At 41.1% G+C, this 17,782-nt stretch overlaps 2 protein-coding genes across 3 annotated transcripts in view; one reads left to right on the top strand and one right to left on the bottom strand.

Annotated features, from left to right (window-relative positions):
• Positions 1-17,782, bottom strand: part of UBA6 (ubiquitin like modifier activating enzyme 6) — a 344,476-nt gene that overhangs the window by 210,528 nt on the left and 116,166 nt on the right. The gene's annotated exons all lie outside the window — the stretch shown is intronic.
• STAP1 (signal transducing adaptor family member 1) overlaps positions 1-17,782 on the top strand; it is a 70,166-nt gene that overhangs the window by 901 nt on the left and 51,483 nt on the right. The gene's annotated exons all lie outside the window — the stretch shown is intronic.

Raw genomic sequence — 17,782 nt, 5'->3', positions numbered from 1 at the left:
ATATATATATATATATATATTTATTTATTTATTTTTAATAAGTTGTTACCTGCTGTATTACTCTCTTCAGCTCTCCAGAGACCTCAAGGCTGAAGGGAGAAGCAGATGCAGATTTGGGAAGAATAAGGGATCAGTAGCAGGGCTATGGCGTTGACAGTAGATTCATCTTGCGAGGTTTAACTGGCAGTTTTGTTTCAACTGAATAAGTCCGAGATGGAATTGTACTATTATATTGTATTATTGTATTATTATACTGTGGGACCCCAGATTATAATGAGTGGAGGCCCAGAGGAGGTGAGTAAAAATAAGCGTTACTCACCACTCCTGGGTTCTGGTGTGGGTCATCAGTTCTCCTGAACTCTGTCAGAGAGTGCTGAGGCATGTGATTGGTGGTCACGTGGGTCAGGCCAGTATGATGATGCACCTGTATATATGATGATTTGTAAAGGGAGCAATTACTGCATTGGGGCCAATAAAGGGGCAGTATGATGTGTTGGGGGCCAGAAAAAGGGAATTTATTGTGTAAAGTCCCGTAAAAGAAGGGAGTAACTGTATGGAAGCCAATAAGGAGGTATTATACAGAGTGGGGGTGGTGGTAAGGGGGATTTATACTGTGTGGGGCCAGAAAGGGGAATGTTATATCATATGGGAGCCATGAAGGGAGCGTTATACCATGTGGGGTGATCAGTAAAGGTTTGTCGTACCATGTGGGGGGGACCAGTAAATAGAGTGTCATACCATGTGTATGCTGGTAAAGGAAGCTTTATACCATATGGAAGCTGGGAAAGTGGTGTTATACCACGTGGGAGCCAGAAAAGGGGGCATTATACCATGTGGAACGTGGGGGAAGCTCAGTCAAAAATTTGCTACGGGGCCCAGTCTTTGTTAGTTATGCCTCTGTATTCCATTATCATGGTATCTACTGTAAAAGAAAGACAATCTTTATGACTGCAATAAATAAATCACATTTTGACTGTTGTATTACAGTATGTGGACTTTAGCATGGAATTATGACTTCTCTATTAAGACTTCTCTATGCAAAATATCACCAGTAGATGACCAAATTCATTTACTTATAACACTTATTCTTAAAACATTTTAGTACAAGGAAGGAAGATTTTGTGTTATAGAAAGTCAACAACAGTGTATTATCCCTGGAATATACAGCACACATAATGCTACTGACAACTAAAGTGTCCACCATTTTATAAAATAACACTATTGTTGTAAGTTATGCAAGTTAGTAGAGCTCTGTGTGCCAGAACTGAGCTTATTGGATATACAGGATAAAAAAGAGGCACTGCAGTGTCCATATATTGTACACAGAACAAAAAAGTGATACTGGGTAATACTCTTCAAATTTGGGTATTTAATACTGGACCATTGTGTTAGAGCCTTAGGTTCATCAGAGGATCCTTTGGTGGGCCAGTCTGACACAGTATACATGATACAAACAGTGATACAATGTAGTACTCATACACAGGATTAGAGAAGTGGTACTGTACTGTGCCCTACATACAGGATGACAGGTGGTACTATGCACTAACCATATATACACAGGATTAGAGAAATATTACCGTGCAGTTCCCATGTATGCATGATAAACAAAATTGTTGCAGTGAAGTTCCCATATATATATATAATAAAAGAAAGGTTGCTGTTCAGTGCTGATACAGATAGAAAAGTTGGGTAACTTACAATGTTAACAATTCCTGAAATGGCTAAAGATGAATCAATATAATACTAAATTTTATTAAATCGATTAAAACCTCACTATATGAGTTTATATGATATGGGGAGACCCAGATAAAGCTTAATTCTCTTACTGAGTGAATGTATACAGCTGGGTAATGTAGGCAGAGCTCCTCACTATTGTTATGTCATATCAATTCACTATAGGGTACTTAAAGGGGTTGTCTGGATTAAAAGAAAAAATATTACAGGACGTTTGGAAAGCCATGTATTGCAGTGGATAGGGCTTTTTGTCCTGGAGGACACCACACATCTTCGCATTACTTTGATTTGAATGGACACTGTGTAATGCTTCAGTTCACCTGTGGTGGTGCTGCAGGGAAATGATTAATCCACAGATCATAGATGATTGCTGAGAATTTCAACAGCAAGAATACAGTGATTTTCTAAAATCCAGGTATCACTAAATACGGATAAGTTCACATCTGCGCATGGGCCAGGGCACTCAAATGACGAAGAGCCGGACCGCTAAAAGAGTGGTTACACATAGATACCCAAAGACTCCATTGACCATAATGAGGTCCAATGGGTGTACTGTACACCATTTCTATACCAAAAGATGCAGAAAGAAAAGTCCTTGATGCAATCTTCTTCCCCTGTTGGTCCCCACCCATCTTTTTGTTAACATAAAAAAAGTAAAAAATAAAAACCTCACTATATGACTGTTATGAAATCACAAACATAAAGAATGTGGAATCTATGCTCAATATAGCAAAAAGTCCTCCATTCTAGCAAGATACCTTGATGTAAGTGGTATTATGCTATTTTGCCATAAAGAAGCAAATAAAAATCACTTGCAACACAATGTTAATATAGTAAGAGAACACATAGGTGCTAAACTAGCTATAAACTGAATAGTTAGAAAAAGTAGCTGCTATTCTAATATGAAGACCCTATTAGGGCAATTCATCCCATCTTAGTACAGTCACTAATGTAGTAAGGGAGCAAGAAGCACTTGTGTCTATGGTATAAAACACCTCAGTCTATTTTCCCATAGCCGCCTCTAAATCTGCCTATGTGTTTCCCCAAGTCAAAAACTCATTTGCCAGGCTCATCAGGGGAGTTCCAAGGTGTAGGAGCAAGACCTAACCAAACTAATAAAGATAGTGCAGTGAGAACTGTAGTTCTCAGTGCCCAGATGGTAGACACTGATACTTTCAATATGAAGCCTCCTGGAATGCATATAAGAAACGTTGTAATATATGTTATTAAAGAAAAATTCTTGTTTGTCCATTTGTTAGATGGTATTCTTACTTTCTATCCTCCTCTCTGATACCACTAATAGACCTATATCCTAAGAGGTGATAGACTGTCAGACTCACACACAGATTGATTTCCTTCAAGGATATAAATTTGTGGAGATAAGTGAGAAGGGAGGAGGCTTGTGCTACAGTAGCTGTACTATGCACTGTAGAGAGTAGACCATAAATCAGTACTATCCTGCAGCAACGTCTTTATCTCTTTCTTCAGCACTCCCATCCCCTACAGTTCCTAGACCCCAGTGAGTCCCAACTGGGTTCCTTCTGCACCCAGGAGAGCTGTGGAGACCTGTGACAAATGACCGCATGTCCTCTTCATCTACATTGACAACCTTAAAATGCTATTATAGTTGAATAGAATGATGAAGCCTGAAGGCTTTAACTTCCTGTTCTACCACTCAGGCCTCAGCTAGTGGTGTCTGATGAAGAACTGATGCATCGAGCTGCAGACAATAGCAGAGCTCTGGGGAACGAGGATGAGTACATGTCACTTGTGTTTTGTTTTTTTGTTTTTTTCATTAAAGACTTTATAGAAGAATTTCACAAAACAATCAAAACATCAAAAAGAACAATTGATTTTGTGGGTGGAGGGGGGGGTCAGGGGACGAAGTACAATCATTGGGAATGGTAGGGGAGAGAGAAGGGACGAGTAAACTCTTTGACGCAGTAGGGAAAAGACATCATATCCAAGGGAACAATTAAACGAACAGTCAAAACAAAAGAATAAGCAAAAGGGTACAAAACCCAACTAGAAAAAGAGGGGAGAAAAAGAAGGTGTAGTCACCCTCCCTAAAGTTCGGGGGAAGCAGCAGGGTAGCTGAAATACAAGGGGATTTAAAGGGAATAGGAAGCAGAGGGAACTAAGAAAATAAGAATAAGGAAATAAGGGAGGAGATTGAGTACTATTATGGAGGGAGTCATGAAGAAAGGGGAGTAACGTTTGTCGGTGAATTCTATCATCACTGTTTAATCCAGCATGTAGGTTTTCCATTCTATGGATACGAAGGAGTTCCTACAACCAGGATGCCAGTGAGGGAGAGGAGGACGATCTCCACAGTCTGGGAATGACCGTCCGAGCAGCAATTAGCATAAAGCCAAGCAGCCTACGGGTGTGCCTCTTAAATTTCCTGGGAAAAATGGAGAGGAGGAGAGAGACAGGATTGTCCTCCAAGGCAATACCAGTCACCAAATGAATTATATGTCTCACCTCCGTCCAAAACAGGCGCACGAGATAACATACCCACCAAATGTGCACCATCAAACCCCGATCAGCATTGTATCTCCAACAACAATCAGAAGAGGAGGGGTAAATCCTGTGGAGGACAGAAGGTACTCTATAACAGTGTGAGAGGATTTTAAAGTTAGTTTCTTGTGCCTTTCAGGAGATAGAGAACCTGTGGCACACCCGGAAGATGACCACATGTCTGGTGGGAACGAAACCCCCAACTCATGTTCCCATCCTTCAGTATAGGCTGGCAGTTGATTGGCAGGTTCCTCCAATAACATAACATAGACTAAGGAGATGGCATGTGACAGAGACACAGAGGAGAAACAAAGACGTTCGACTGGCAGCAGATCCCTATGTAGGTCATGTGTATGCCTAATAGAGGTGTAGAAGTGGGTTAGTTGAGTGTATTGCCAATGGGAAGCGGTGGTGGGAGCAGGTCAGATAGAGGAAGGAAAGAGGATGTCAAGAGTGCCTGATGGAAGCAGTGTGTAGGAGAGAAATGCGGAACGTTGGGCAGCAGGGAAGTCTGGTTTGCCTGAGATGGGAGTCATAGGGCCATCATTCTTGAACAGGCGTCAGACGATGCTGTAGAAGCGACAGGTCCTAAGCACATGTCGAGCAACATATGGTAGGGATTGAGTAGCGCTATCTGACCAGTAGTGTTTGTGAAGCCAGGGCAGGGCAGAGAGAGGGAGCAGGCTTAGTGACCCCCTCCAGGGCAATTCAGAGTTTAGAATGGGTGGCGTGATGCCAGTCAAAGACACGGACCATGGTCACGGACAGGTAGTAGCTAAGGCAATCTGGGACAGCCAAGCCTCCTCTTTGCTTGGGTCTGATAAGTGTGTGCTTTGTTATGCATGGGGGCTTTGAGGCATGGATAAACTTGGTAAGTGTTTTCTGAAGCAAGGTTAAGAAGGCCTTGGGTATTGTAATGGAGATAGTTTGAAATGGGTACAAGAACCTGGGGAGAATGTTCATTTTTAACAAGTTAATGCGACCAGGCCAGGATAATCCTCTTGTATCCCACCAACCAAGGTCTGCCTGGATAGTATGTAGAAGAGGCAAGAGGTTCTGAGAGTAAGTAGATGCTAGGTCATCAAGAAGATACACACCTAAATAGTTAATCACCTTCAGGGACCAAGAGAAGGAAAAGGAAGCTCGGAGGTCCCGGACCAGGGATGCAGGGAGGGAGATATTGAGAGCTGTGCTTTTGGTCAAACTGACTTTGTAGTTGCTATAGTAGCTATAAACAGCTCATGTTGGAGAGATGGGATAGAGGTTATTGGCTGGGTAATAAAGAGTAGGACATCGTCTGCAAACACCAATATTTTTAAATGGCCTTGAATATTCGGATTGTTATGAATGGCCACAAGGAGGTACTCCATGACAATGGCGTATAGCATAGGGGAGAGACAGCAGCTCTGACATGTGCCATTCTGGATGGTGAGCGGAGAGGCGAAGGTTCCATTAACACGCACTTGCGCTTGTGGGGAGTTGTAAAGAGCTTGGATACGGGTGATCATAGCGGGGCCAAACCCTATCTGAATGAGTGTGGCCTCCAAGAACCTCCAATCAAACCTATCAAAGGCCTTTTTTGCATCCAGTGATAGTAGTATCATTAGAATATGTGAGCTTCGTGCATGGTTGATAGCAGACCTTCAAGGTTTTATCCCAAGAATCCCTATGTGGAATAAATCCCACATAGTCGAGATGCACTAGGTCCTCCATATGTGGCCCCAATCTATTGGCGATGAGTTTGGTATATAGCTTTGCGTCAGTATTGATGAGGGATATTGATTGCATCTGTATTGATGGGCGTGAAGAAAAGAAGGTTGGAATGAGGCACCGGAGGAGATGGAATTTAAAGCCCTCAGGGTGTTAGATCTAACTGAAGGGACTTATAAAACCGATCCATGTAATCAGCTGTAAGGTGCGAGATGTCACCCGAGAGTCACTTAATAGTCATAACATGAGTGGAAGCCTGTCTATCCCAGACCACTCCTGCCAGGAGTCGTCCCGCCTTGTTACCCCATTCGTAGAATGAGTGCTGACCGAGCTGCTGAAGATGCTGCTGCCTGTGCTCAAGCAGGGATTGGATCTTTTGATGGGTAGCTATGAGAGAGGCCAGGGTGGATTTCTGAAGCGATTGCTTATGTTGCGCCTCTAGGACAGCTAAGTCCCGCAGGATGGAAGTAAATCTCAGCCCTGCCTCTCTGAGTCTGGAGCCATGTTTCAGTAAGACTCCTGGAAGGACACACTTAAGAGCCACCCATTGCACAAGGGGGGGGGGGGGGAGTTGTGTCATTGGAGTGTTCCATCGTGAAACTGGTAACAAATGATTTGAGTTCAGTCAAGCATTGAGCATGAAGTAGAAGCGGTTCATTCAGTCTTCAAGAGGACGAGCGGGGTCCATGAGGGAGAAGATTGAGGGAGCTGAAAACAGGGGAGTGGTCAGAGAGAAAGGCTGAGCCTATCTTGACCTTAGAGACCTGGGAAGTAGCGAGTGGGAAATAAAGATGTAGTCTATCCTACTGTAAGAATTATGTGGGTGAGAATAAAAAGTGTAGTCTCTGTCCGTAGGGTGGAGGAGACGCCAAACGTCACACACCAGCATGGAATGAAGGAGCTTACGAACTTTGTTCAGGGCGCTATATGGGCCTTGGGATTTACCAGCGAATGTATCGAGAAGGGGGTTTAAGGCAAGGTTGAAGTCGCCACATAAAATGAGGCGACCCTTGGCGAAAGCTTGGAGGGCTTGTAAAGTGGACACAAGCAATGGAACCTGATGGGAGTTAGGGGAGTATACGTTAGCTATAGTGTACAGTGTGCCATAGGTCTCGCAATTAAAAAAAGGGGAATCTGGCATCCTGTTCTACCCAGGAGTCTAGGGCCTTGACCTGCAGACTTTTATGAAAAAAGATCACTTGTGTTTTTTTTATTTATATAGTACAACTACAGAGCGGAGCCAATAGGGGACATTACTACTTGCCTGGGGGCCACTGGGGAGCACTATTACATGCCTGAGGAGTACTACTAACTACCTTTCCCATTATTAGTTGCCTGGGGAATATTAGGGAGTATTATTAGGTGTCTGTGGAGCATTATTAGGTAAGACTCCTATATTATGTGTCTGGGGACCACTGGGGAGAATTATTATGTATCTGGGGTCAACTGAGGAGAATTATAAAGTGGTGGGTCACTAAAGAAGCCATATACTGCATGTTGGCCTCCAGACAAATTATCTCAGCTATCTAAGATATTACCACCACATTTTGTCTATGACAGTCCACAATTTTAAAATGTTAGCTTTTGTTTTTTCAATCACTGTCATACTTATTAACTAAAATGGACTTTAGAGTTGTGACTGGATAAAGTCCTTCAGATGCCTTTGCTTTACAGTACACATAATATGATGGGGCCATCACCGAGCCACAAATACAGACAGATATAAGACCTGCTCCATATTTTGTGGTTATTCACTACGGCCAAACAGACAGCCAAAAAACTATGAAACGATAAAAGGTATATGGATGAGATGAAATGAAATCACATTCACTTTGTTGGTACTGTGAGGCTAAGGTCCCACTTTGCGGGCCGCAGCAAAAAAGTTTTTCACAGGGAAACCATTAGCTTTTCCATAGGTATAATTCACATGCTGTGATTTCCAAAACTGTGATGGTTTTGAAAAACACAGTGGGTCGACTGCGCAAATTTTCTCGCAAGATGTGGAAGGGAGTTGCAGTCACCTTGCAGTGACTGTAAAATGCAGCATTTTTATCCATGAAGTTTCCACCATGGCCAAACCGCAGCATTTACACCACGTGGGGCCCAACCTGAAACACAGTTTCTGCAATGTGAGGCCTTAGCCTGACTCTTGGCACAGTACCATAATGTGTAAACATGCAAACCCTACTCAATGGCTGTATATCACTGCAGCAGAGAGCATGCATTTATTGTACATCTGGTTTCTCAAACAATACTACTCTCTGTTTAAAACTATTATTTTGAGGTCTTTCCTTGTTAAACAGCAATTTAAATGTAGCCCCTCTTTTCTAATTCATATACTGCATATTCCCTGTTTGCTTCTTTTAATATGTTTTAGTAACCTGAGAAGAACAAAGTAATTATAGCTTAGCGCACACGGCTCAGGAATGAGGAACTCTAGTTTTAAGTTAAACTATGTGAAAACCCCCACTATGTGATATGTCCAACTTTCTTCCTGTTGACTTAGTTGGTATCGGTTATGTTTGGTGCATACAAATTATTGGTATCTTTTCGACTCTCAGTGCAGATAAACTGAAGCAAAACAATGAATGTTGAAGTATGACGCAAAGGACAATGGAGCTTTTCTACTTTTTATTGAACCCACTTCAAGCAAATGCAATGTTATTACAGGCTATATTATATACACAGCCATATTCATTAGACCAACAATTCATATAATGCATAAAGTGTACATAAGGTTCTCCCTTGTACATTTATTAACATTCATAGTGTATATGTAAAGCCAAAGGTAATCCTAATCTTCTAGCGAATCCCATCCATACAGCTATATATGATAAATCTGCCCCATTATGTGTTAAAAATTAAATTGACCATAAAGTTATTTACTTAGCAATACACATATTTTAACACTTTACTGATATCCGTTGTACTATTTGTCGGGTCTCCTCAGTTTTATATAGTGGAAATCTGGCAGCAATGTCCATGATCAGTGCCCGCACTGATCACAGTCATTAACCCCTATAACACCACAATCAAAGTTGATCAAGGCACTGTTTTCCTGGGATGCATGGTTGTCACTATTTTGGGGTGGATTGACAGCCCCGGAAACAGATCTGGGGCTGGTGATCCATTGCCATGATAGCCGGAAAACCTATTGAATGCTCTCAACCACATCTTTTTTTTACTTTTATTACAAGCTTCTCTAGGCTGTATTGCAATTCATTGTAGTAATGATCAAATAACTGATCACTAAAAGCAACAGTTTAAAAAAAATAATGGCCAAATCACCCCTTTTCCCTGGAACACATATAAAAGTAAATAAAGAAAGTAAAACTCATACACATTAGATATCCTTGCGTCTGAAAATCCCTGGTCTACAAACTTATAAATATATTTTTATCGTACATTGAACATTGTAGCAGGAACAAAGATCAAAAGAGCCAAACCACTATATTTTTGCTGTTTTGCCACCTATAAATATTTGGATAAAAAGTGAAAGTTTTGCAAAGGTTTGGATTTTTAAAGGGTTTTTTTAATGTAAAAAAAAATCTATATAAATTTGGTATCGCTATAATTGTCCCGACCCACAGAATATGTGTGATATGTTATTTTGGCTGTACAAGTGAACACCATAAAAATTAAGTCCATAGGAAAGTTTCACAATTCTACCTCATTTTGAACTTTTTTTTCCAGCTTCCCAGTACATCAAGAAAATATTAAATAGTACCATTACAAAGTTCAATTTGTCCCACAAAAAATAAGCCCTCATACCGCTTTGTGAATAATAAAAAAATAGAAATTATGGCTTTTGGAAGGCAAAGAGTAAAAAAATAAACGAAATATGAAAAATGGCTGCTGTGGGAAAGGGTTACAAGTAGAGATGAGCGAACACTGTTCGGATCAGCCGATCCGAACAGCACGCTCCCATAGAAATGAATGGAAGCACCTGGCACGCAGACTTTGCCGGCGGCCGGCCGCTTAACCCCCCCGCGCGCCGGCCGCTTCCATTCATTTCTATGGGAGTGTGCTGTGAGCGTGCTGTTCGGAAAGGCTGTTCCGAACAGTGTTCGCTCATTTCCAGTTACAAGAGCCAGCACCCACCATAGTTGGAACACACTAGGGCATGTATATACACCAAAGCACACATGAACTTAGGATACTAATAATCAGAAATTTGCACTAAAACATAAATAAGGAGTTTATTTCCTACTCAATGAGCCAACTAGTATATTGACAATAACATTGTGAGGTTTGGTGCGGTTTCATTTTCTCACAATATATCTTTTCATTTGGCTCCATGATGAGGAAGTAAGATTAATTCTTATGATTCCATTGAATGATTACATGCTCTGTTTGACATTTTACAACAAAATGACCAAACTCACTTGTGTCTTCTGTTTTGTATGTTCAGTTGTTGTCAGTAATGGCCATTTTCATGCGATTTGGAAGCGCCAATGTCTCTTTGTGGACTAGCATGACTATACAATATGTCAAAATCCACCTTTATAAACAGGTTAAGTTTCACAACATGTATAGCATGGAGAATGCGCCTAAATATATAGGCGACTCTCAGGTTTTTGTTTAAACTTAAGCTGAGTAAACAAAATTTTTTTTTAAAGGTATTATGTCAGTAGGAAAACTTGTATCAAACTAATGATAGTACCTTGTAGGGTGGCTTCTACACTTGCCATACAGCATTCGGCCAATCAACACTGGTTCTGCCGGTGGAGGCGGAGTCTAAGATCGGTCCACAGCAGTCTCCATTCTGGTCCGATATAAGACTCTGCTTCCTCCAGCACAACCAGCGTTGATTGGCCGAATGTTGTTCTTTGTATGGCATTCAGCCAATCAACGCTGGTCAATGCATTCCTATGGGAAAAAGTCAGCTCGCACATATTGCAAGCTGATAGGGATCCCGACGTAATACAGTGACTTCGGCATGTTAGATGCCCCCAGGCATGCTTCCCCTGCTGTCCCAGTTGCATTCCAGGGTGTTGGCATCATTTCCTGGGGTGTCATAGTGGACTTGGTGACTCTCCTTAGTCGAATGGTGGGATCGCCTGAAACTAAGCATTTTTCCCCATAGACTATAATGGGTTTCAATATTCGTTCAAATAGTCAAATACTGAGCGGCTATTCGAAATGAATATCGAATATTTTGCTGTTCGCTCATCTCTAATGAGCATAAGGCTTTTTCAAATGTTCAACAGTACAGAAGTCTATGGAGAGGGGAATGGGAGAAGGAGGCTTTTGCTTCCCTGCCTCATTCTGTGTATATAGCAGTGTCAGAATGGTTCTCTTACTCGCAGAGTAGCAGAGTATTGCAGTTGCAGCTATCAGTCTCCTCTTTCCCTCTTCATAGACTTATCTGTAAAAATATAAGTCAGCCTGATAAGCTGAAAAGAAAGCATATTTCTTTAATAGGTTATATCATTAATTATATTCTAACGTTTGTTGTCTCTGATGTAACATTCCTTTAATAAAGATAGACTAGCGCTTTTTGTACATGTCTGTTTTAGTAAACACATTTCCCATAATGTAACAATTCTGGAGCATCTTTTTTAGATCTTTGAATTGCACCATTTTTCTGTTATTTCTAAATAAATAAATTCAAGTCAGTGCTGAACACCACACTGATAAGGGGTATTGTAGCACCCTGTGGGAAATTCATAAGGTGAAACACCAGAAAAATGTCACAAAGTAGTTATGCAATAAGATGATCCGGAGTTATTTTGTACATAGTGTTGTCTAAAACAGACAGGTCAGGAGAGTTTACAGGTCCTCTTTACTACCGGAAATACCAATAAAGGTGCAGTTTAAGATTCTAGGTTGCATACTTACATAGGGTGAAAACAGACGCTTATCCGTCAAGTTCAGCTTTATTAGCGGCTACTATGCATGCTAATGAGTGTATACTGATTGTTAATTGTTAATGGCATTGCGGTTTGCCTAAAACCACTTGTCCATTGACAATCAATTTACACTCACCTCATTTGCAAATCTCCCTGACATATTTGACTTCAGGGCTTTTAGCTGCATTGTGGCCACATCTTTGATGTGTCTTGGGTGCTCAACAGCTGATACATAAAGCCCTGTCTGTAGACACAGCACAATAATCAGACATCTGCCTGGTAATCAGCTGTGCACCTGTGTGCTCATCACATCACTATGGACCATAAATCACATGACCATGGACCATAAATCACATGACCATGGTCTGATCTTTACAAAATGAATGACAGCAAGCAGAGATCTAGGAAACTGTGAGGAATTGATTCAAAAAGTACAGTGCCTTGTGAAAGTATTCGGCCCCCTTGAACTTTTCAACTTTTTGCCACATTTCAGGCTTCAAACAGATATCAAATTTTAATTTTGGGGGGAAGAATCAACAACAAGTAAGACACAATTGTGAAATGGAACAAAATATATTGAATATTTTCAACTTTTTTAACAAATAAAAAACTGAAAAGTGGGGCGTGCAATATTATTCGGCCCCTTTACTTTCAGTGCAGCAAACTCACTCCTTTCAGTTCAGTGAGGATCTCTGAACGATCCAATGTTGTCCTAATGACTGATGATGAGAAATAGAATCCCCCTGTGTGTAACTAAGTCTCTATAAATGCTCCTGCTCTGTGATAGGCTCAGGGTTCTGTTTAAAGCGCAGAGAGCATCATGAAGACCAAGGAACACACCAGGCAGGTCTGAGATACTGTTGTGGAGAAGTTTAAAGCCAGATTTGGATACAAAAAGATTTCCCAAGCTTTAAACACCCCAAGGAGCACTGTGCAAGCAATCATATTGAAATGGAAGGAGTATCAGACCATTGCAAATCTACCAAGACCCGGCCGTCCCTCTAAACTTTCATCTCAAGCAAGGAGAAGACTGATCAGAGATGCAGCCGAGAGGCCCATGATCACTCTGAATGAAAAGCAGAGATCTACAGCTGAGGTGGGAGAGTTTGTTCATAGGACAATAATCAGTCGTACACTGCACAAATCTGGCCTTTATGGAAGAGTGGCAAGAGACACCAAACACGTGTAATTAGATGCTCTGGTCAGATGAAACCAAAATCAAACTTTTTGGCCACAATGCAAAATTATATGTTTGGTGTAAAAGCAACACAGCTCATCACCCTGAACACACCATCCCCACTGTCAAACATGGTGGTGGCAGCATCATGGTTTGTGCCTGCTTTTCTTCAGCAGGGACAGGGAAGATGGTTAAAATTGATGGGAAGATGAATGAAGCCAAATACAGGACCATTCTGGAAGAAAACCTGTTGGAGTCTGCAAAAGACCTGAGACTGGGACGGAGATTTATCTTCCAACAAGACAATGATCCAAAACATAAAGCAAAATCTACAATGGAATGGTTCACAAATAAACATATCCAGGGGTTAGAATGGCCAAGTCAAAGTCCAGACCTGAATCCAATCGAGAATCTGTGGAAATCCAACCTCACTGAGCTCCAGCTGTTTTGCAAGGAGGAATGGGCAAGAATTTCAGTCTCTCGATGTGCAAAACTGATACAGACATACCCCAAGTGACTTGCAGCTGTAATCGCAGCAAAAGGTGGCGCCACAAAGTATAAACGCAAGGGGGATGAATAATTTTGCACACTCAATTTTTCAGTTTTTTATTTGTTAAAAAAAGTTTAAAATATCCAATAAATTTTGTTCCACTTCACAATTGTGTCCTAGTTGTTGTTGATTCTTCCCCCCAAAATTTAATTTTATATCTGTTCAAGCCTGAAATGTGGCAAAAGATTGAAAAGTTCAAGGGAGCCGAATACTTTTGCAAGGCACTGTATATTAGAAAATTGTATATCTTTATATTGTACAAGCAATAACATTTGTCTCTTAATAATTTGTGTCTGAAAGTAGCCAACTCCGTTAACCAGTTAAGGACCAGGTCTAAAAGTACCTAGATAACCAGGACTCATTTTTCAAAACTGACGTGTCACTTTATATGGCAATAACTTTGAGACGCTATAACTTACACAAGTGATTTTGACATTGTTTTTTCATGACATATTGCACTTCATGTTAGTGGTAAACATTGATCAAAATGTTTGTATTTATTTCTAAAAGATTTGGAAATTTGGAAAAAAGTCACAATTTTCAAAATGTGAAATGCTCTGCTCTTCAGGCAAATAGTCATACCTCCCAAATACATGAATAAATATTATCTCCCATATTTCTGCTTTATATCAGCATCATCTTTTAATTGTCCGTTAATTTATTTTGGATGTTAGAAGGCTTTGAAGTGTAACAGCGATTTTCCAGATTTACAAGAAAATTTCCCAAACTCATTTTTAAGGGACGACTTCAGTTCTGAAGAGGATTATAAAGGCCTTTATATTAGAAACCCCATAAAGCACCATATTTTTAAAACTGCACCCCTCAAACATTTGGCAAGTTTGTTAACCCTTTAAGCATTTCATAGGAATAAAAGAATATGGAGATGAAATTTAGATGTTTCATTTTTATCCAGTAATATATTCATTTATGCCTAAAATTAACACTTTCACAAAGGGTTAAAGGAGAAAATGCATCTGACAGTTTGTTATGCAATTTTTGGCCACAGAAATACCCCAGATGTGGGTATAAACTGATATTTGGGCACCCAGTAGCGCACAGAAGAGAAGGAGCGACACTTGGCATTTGAAAAGCAGAATTTGCTGGAATAGTTTTCAGGCGGCATGTCTCACTTGCAAAGCCCCTAGAGTACCAAAACAATGGAAACCCCCCAAAAGTAACCCCTTTTGGAAACTACACCCCTCACAGAATTTATCAGGGGGTGTAGTGAGCATTAGTATCCCAAGCGGGATTGCATAGTGGATAGTGAAAAGTGAATACAAAGCTGTGCGGGGTACATTGAGTACACAAATTCCCTACTATGTCCCCAATAGCCCCTATGTTTGGGGAGGGTCACTTTTAGTTTATTTTGCCTTATAAGCTGTAAATATGGGGGTGTCCCCTGATATAAACTTACGCAGCTTATATATTCCCTTCCTGCCGCAGCCAGTTGTGTTGTAATGATTTGGGGGTTTTGTCTTCACATTGCTAGATGCTATATTTTCTTTATTTTTCTGGTGACGTGGCCATATAAGGGCTTGTTGTTTGCGGGATGAGATGCATTTTGTAATTACACCATTTTTGGGTGTCTACAACTTATTGAATACATTTTATTAACTCTTTTTTGCTGAATTTTAAAAAAATCAATACTGGCTGCTTTTTTTATATAATTCATTTTCTATACAAAAAAAATAATTTTTATGGCTTTATAACTTTATAAAACTTTTTCATGCACTTTATTTTAATTTTTTTTTTTAACTTTTTCATGTGTCCCTTTAGGACACTAGAATCAGTTGATGCTTTGATGAAAGCATCAACTGATTCTCTATATTGTAAATAGCAAGACACGACCCCATACCGCCCAACTTTTGAAGAACTGAAGGAGGGACAAAATGTGCAGCAAATGTAGCTCCACCCATTTTTATGTTGACCCCACCCATTCTCATTCATTTTTCATGTACCCCCACACAGTATAATCCTCCTACAGTCACCAGTAAATTATATGACCCTCCTCCATCTCTCCCCCAGTTTCATGTACACTCTTCATATGCCCCCAGTTTCATGTCCCCCTCTATCTCTGCCCCCAGTTTCATGTCTCCCATCTCTGTCCCAGAATCATGTGCCCCATCTCTGCCCCCAGAATCATGTCCCCCATCTCTGCCCCCAGAATCATGTCCCCCATCTCTGGCCCCAGAATCATGTCCCCCCATCTCTGCCCACAGATTCATGTCCACCCATCTCTGCCCCAGAATCATGTCCCCCATCTCTGCCCCCGGTTTTCTGCCATTCTCCCACCTTCATCTGCCCCCAGTTTCATGGGAGATAGGGGACATGAAACTGTGGGCAGAGATGGGGGACATGATTCTGGGGGCAGAGATGGGGGGATATGAAACTGTGGGCAGAGATGGGGACATGAATTTGGGGGCAGAGATGGGGACATGATCTTGCCGCGGGGGGTGTCGGGGAGGGCATTTATTTGGTGGAACCCTTTGGATCCTGCTGTCATGTTTGACCGCGAGATCCAAAGGGTTAAATCGTCTTCCAGCGCAGGCGGTCAAACTTGGAGGCCTTAGGCAGAGCCAACTGCACATGCCCCCAGCCACAAGAAAAATGGCCGTTTACACAGTAAGTAAGTGACCATTTTCTTGTGGCCTGTGGGCATGCGCAGTCGGCTCTGCCCGAGGCCTACAAGTTTGACCACCTGCGTCAAAAGAAGGCGCATGAAGAGGACGTTCCTGAAGAAGATGGAGGCGTCACTGGAGAGTTCTTTCACAGCATTGGGGATGCCCCCAGTGCTGCGAGGGAGCTCATTTGCATACCAGCAAAAAACGGGATTTCTATGGAACGGCAGCACGGAGAAGACATCTAAAGGTAGGAGAAGAATAGCCTTTTTAAAGGCTATTCCTACGTGTCAATGAGAAAAAAAATGTATTTCAATGGTACAATCCCTTTAAAAAGATTTTTAGTAGCACTTTGTGCTATTAAATTTAAAAAAAACTGAAAAGTGAAAAAGAGACGTTTTCCCTCCTCTTTTGTTTATATTTAAAAAATTTCAAAACATGGAAAAATATTGACACTATGTGTCACTGAAAAAAAGACGCAGAAAGTACTTGAATAACCCAAATTATAAAAATATTACAGCCCTCAAAACGGAACCTACGTGTGTCGGGATACATAGGGCTTTTTCTGGTTTTTTTGGAGCCAAGTGTACTTTTTAGTTATACCATTTTGAGGAATGTTTATTGCTGTAATCACTTTTTATTCAGATTTTTAGGCAAAACCAAAACAAAATGGCAGTTTGGTCATTTTGATCCCCCCCCTCCCCCCTTAAGGCAGTCATTTTCGAGCATAGGGATATGTAATGTGTGTTTCACAGTAATTTTTTAAAATTTTTATATGTATTCTAGGGAAAGAGGGGTTATTACAATTTTTAATTCTTTTTATTTTTATACTGCAATTATTAGACCTTCCAGGGGTCTTTAACTCCAGGCACACTACAATGTTTATGCCATGTGGGGTTTCAGCCTTAATGTTTAGTACACATTAGGCAAGAAGAAGGGCTTTTCAGAAAGCAGCCATAGTTTTTCAAGAAAGGGGGTCAGGAAAGATGAAACTCTGTGCAAAAAAGGAACCAAGGCACCCATGATAAATATTGCACACGCTAACCCCCCCCTTGCCAAAGACCATATGACTGATCAATGTGCTACCTGGGTTTTTCCTGGATAGCACACTGACCCATTCATTTCTATGGGCCCCTACACATAACCGTGAATGATAAGTTCTCATGTGTGCGGGCTCACAGCACGGGCCGAAAAACATGGAACAGGTCCTATTCCTGTCCGATTTTGCGACCCTGCTTCCACAGCTCCGATTCATTGAATGAAAGGGGCCGTGGAAGTATGGCCGGTGCACAGACGGCACATGGGTGGCATTCTCGTGTCCCTTGCACCACCCATGTCATTCATTCACGGCAGTCGCTTAATACATGGTCGTCTGCAACCAGCTTAAGACTGGCTAGTCAGTTTACACTGTCTGACAATTAGTCAGTAATTAGTAAATTTGGTCCATAATATGTAAAATCAATCTTAAGCTAAATATTAAATTCAGGTACTGATGGTGGCTGGTTGACTGTATAATGCAGGGCATGCATATGACTCTATATCAGAACATTCCTTTTAGATGCATACAATAATCAGTTCCCTGTATACATTTCACTGACCATCTGTAGTTCTATATATAACA

This window comes from Leptodactylus fuscus, chromosome 1 (assembly GCF_031893055.1).
Source record: "Leptodactylus fuscus isolate aLepFus1 chromosome 1, aLepFus1.hap2, whole genome shotgun sequence".
NCBI lineage: Eukaryota > Metazoa > Chordata > Amphibia > Anura > Leptodactylidae > Leptodactylus > Leptodactylus fuscus.
Note: the sequence above shows the minus strand (reverse complement) of the source record. Positions and strands in the feature narration are given on the sequence as shown.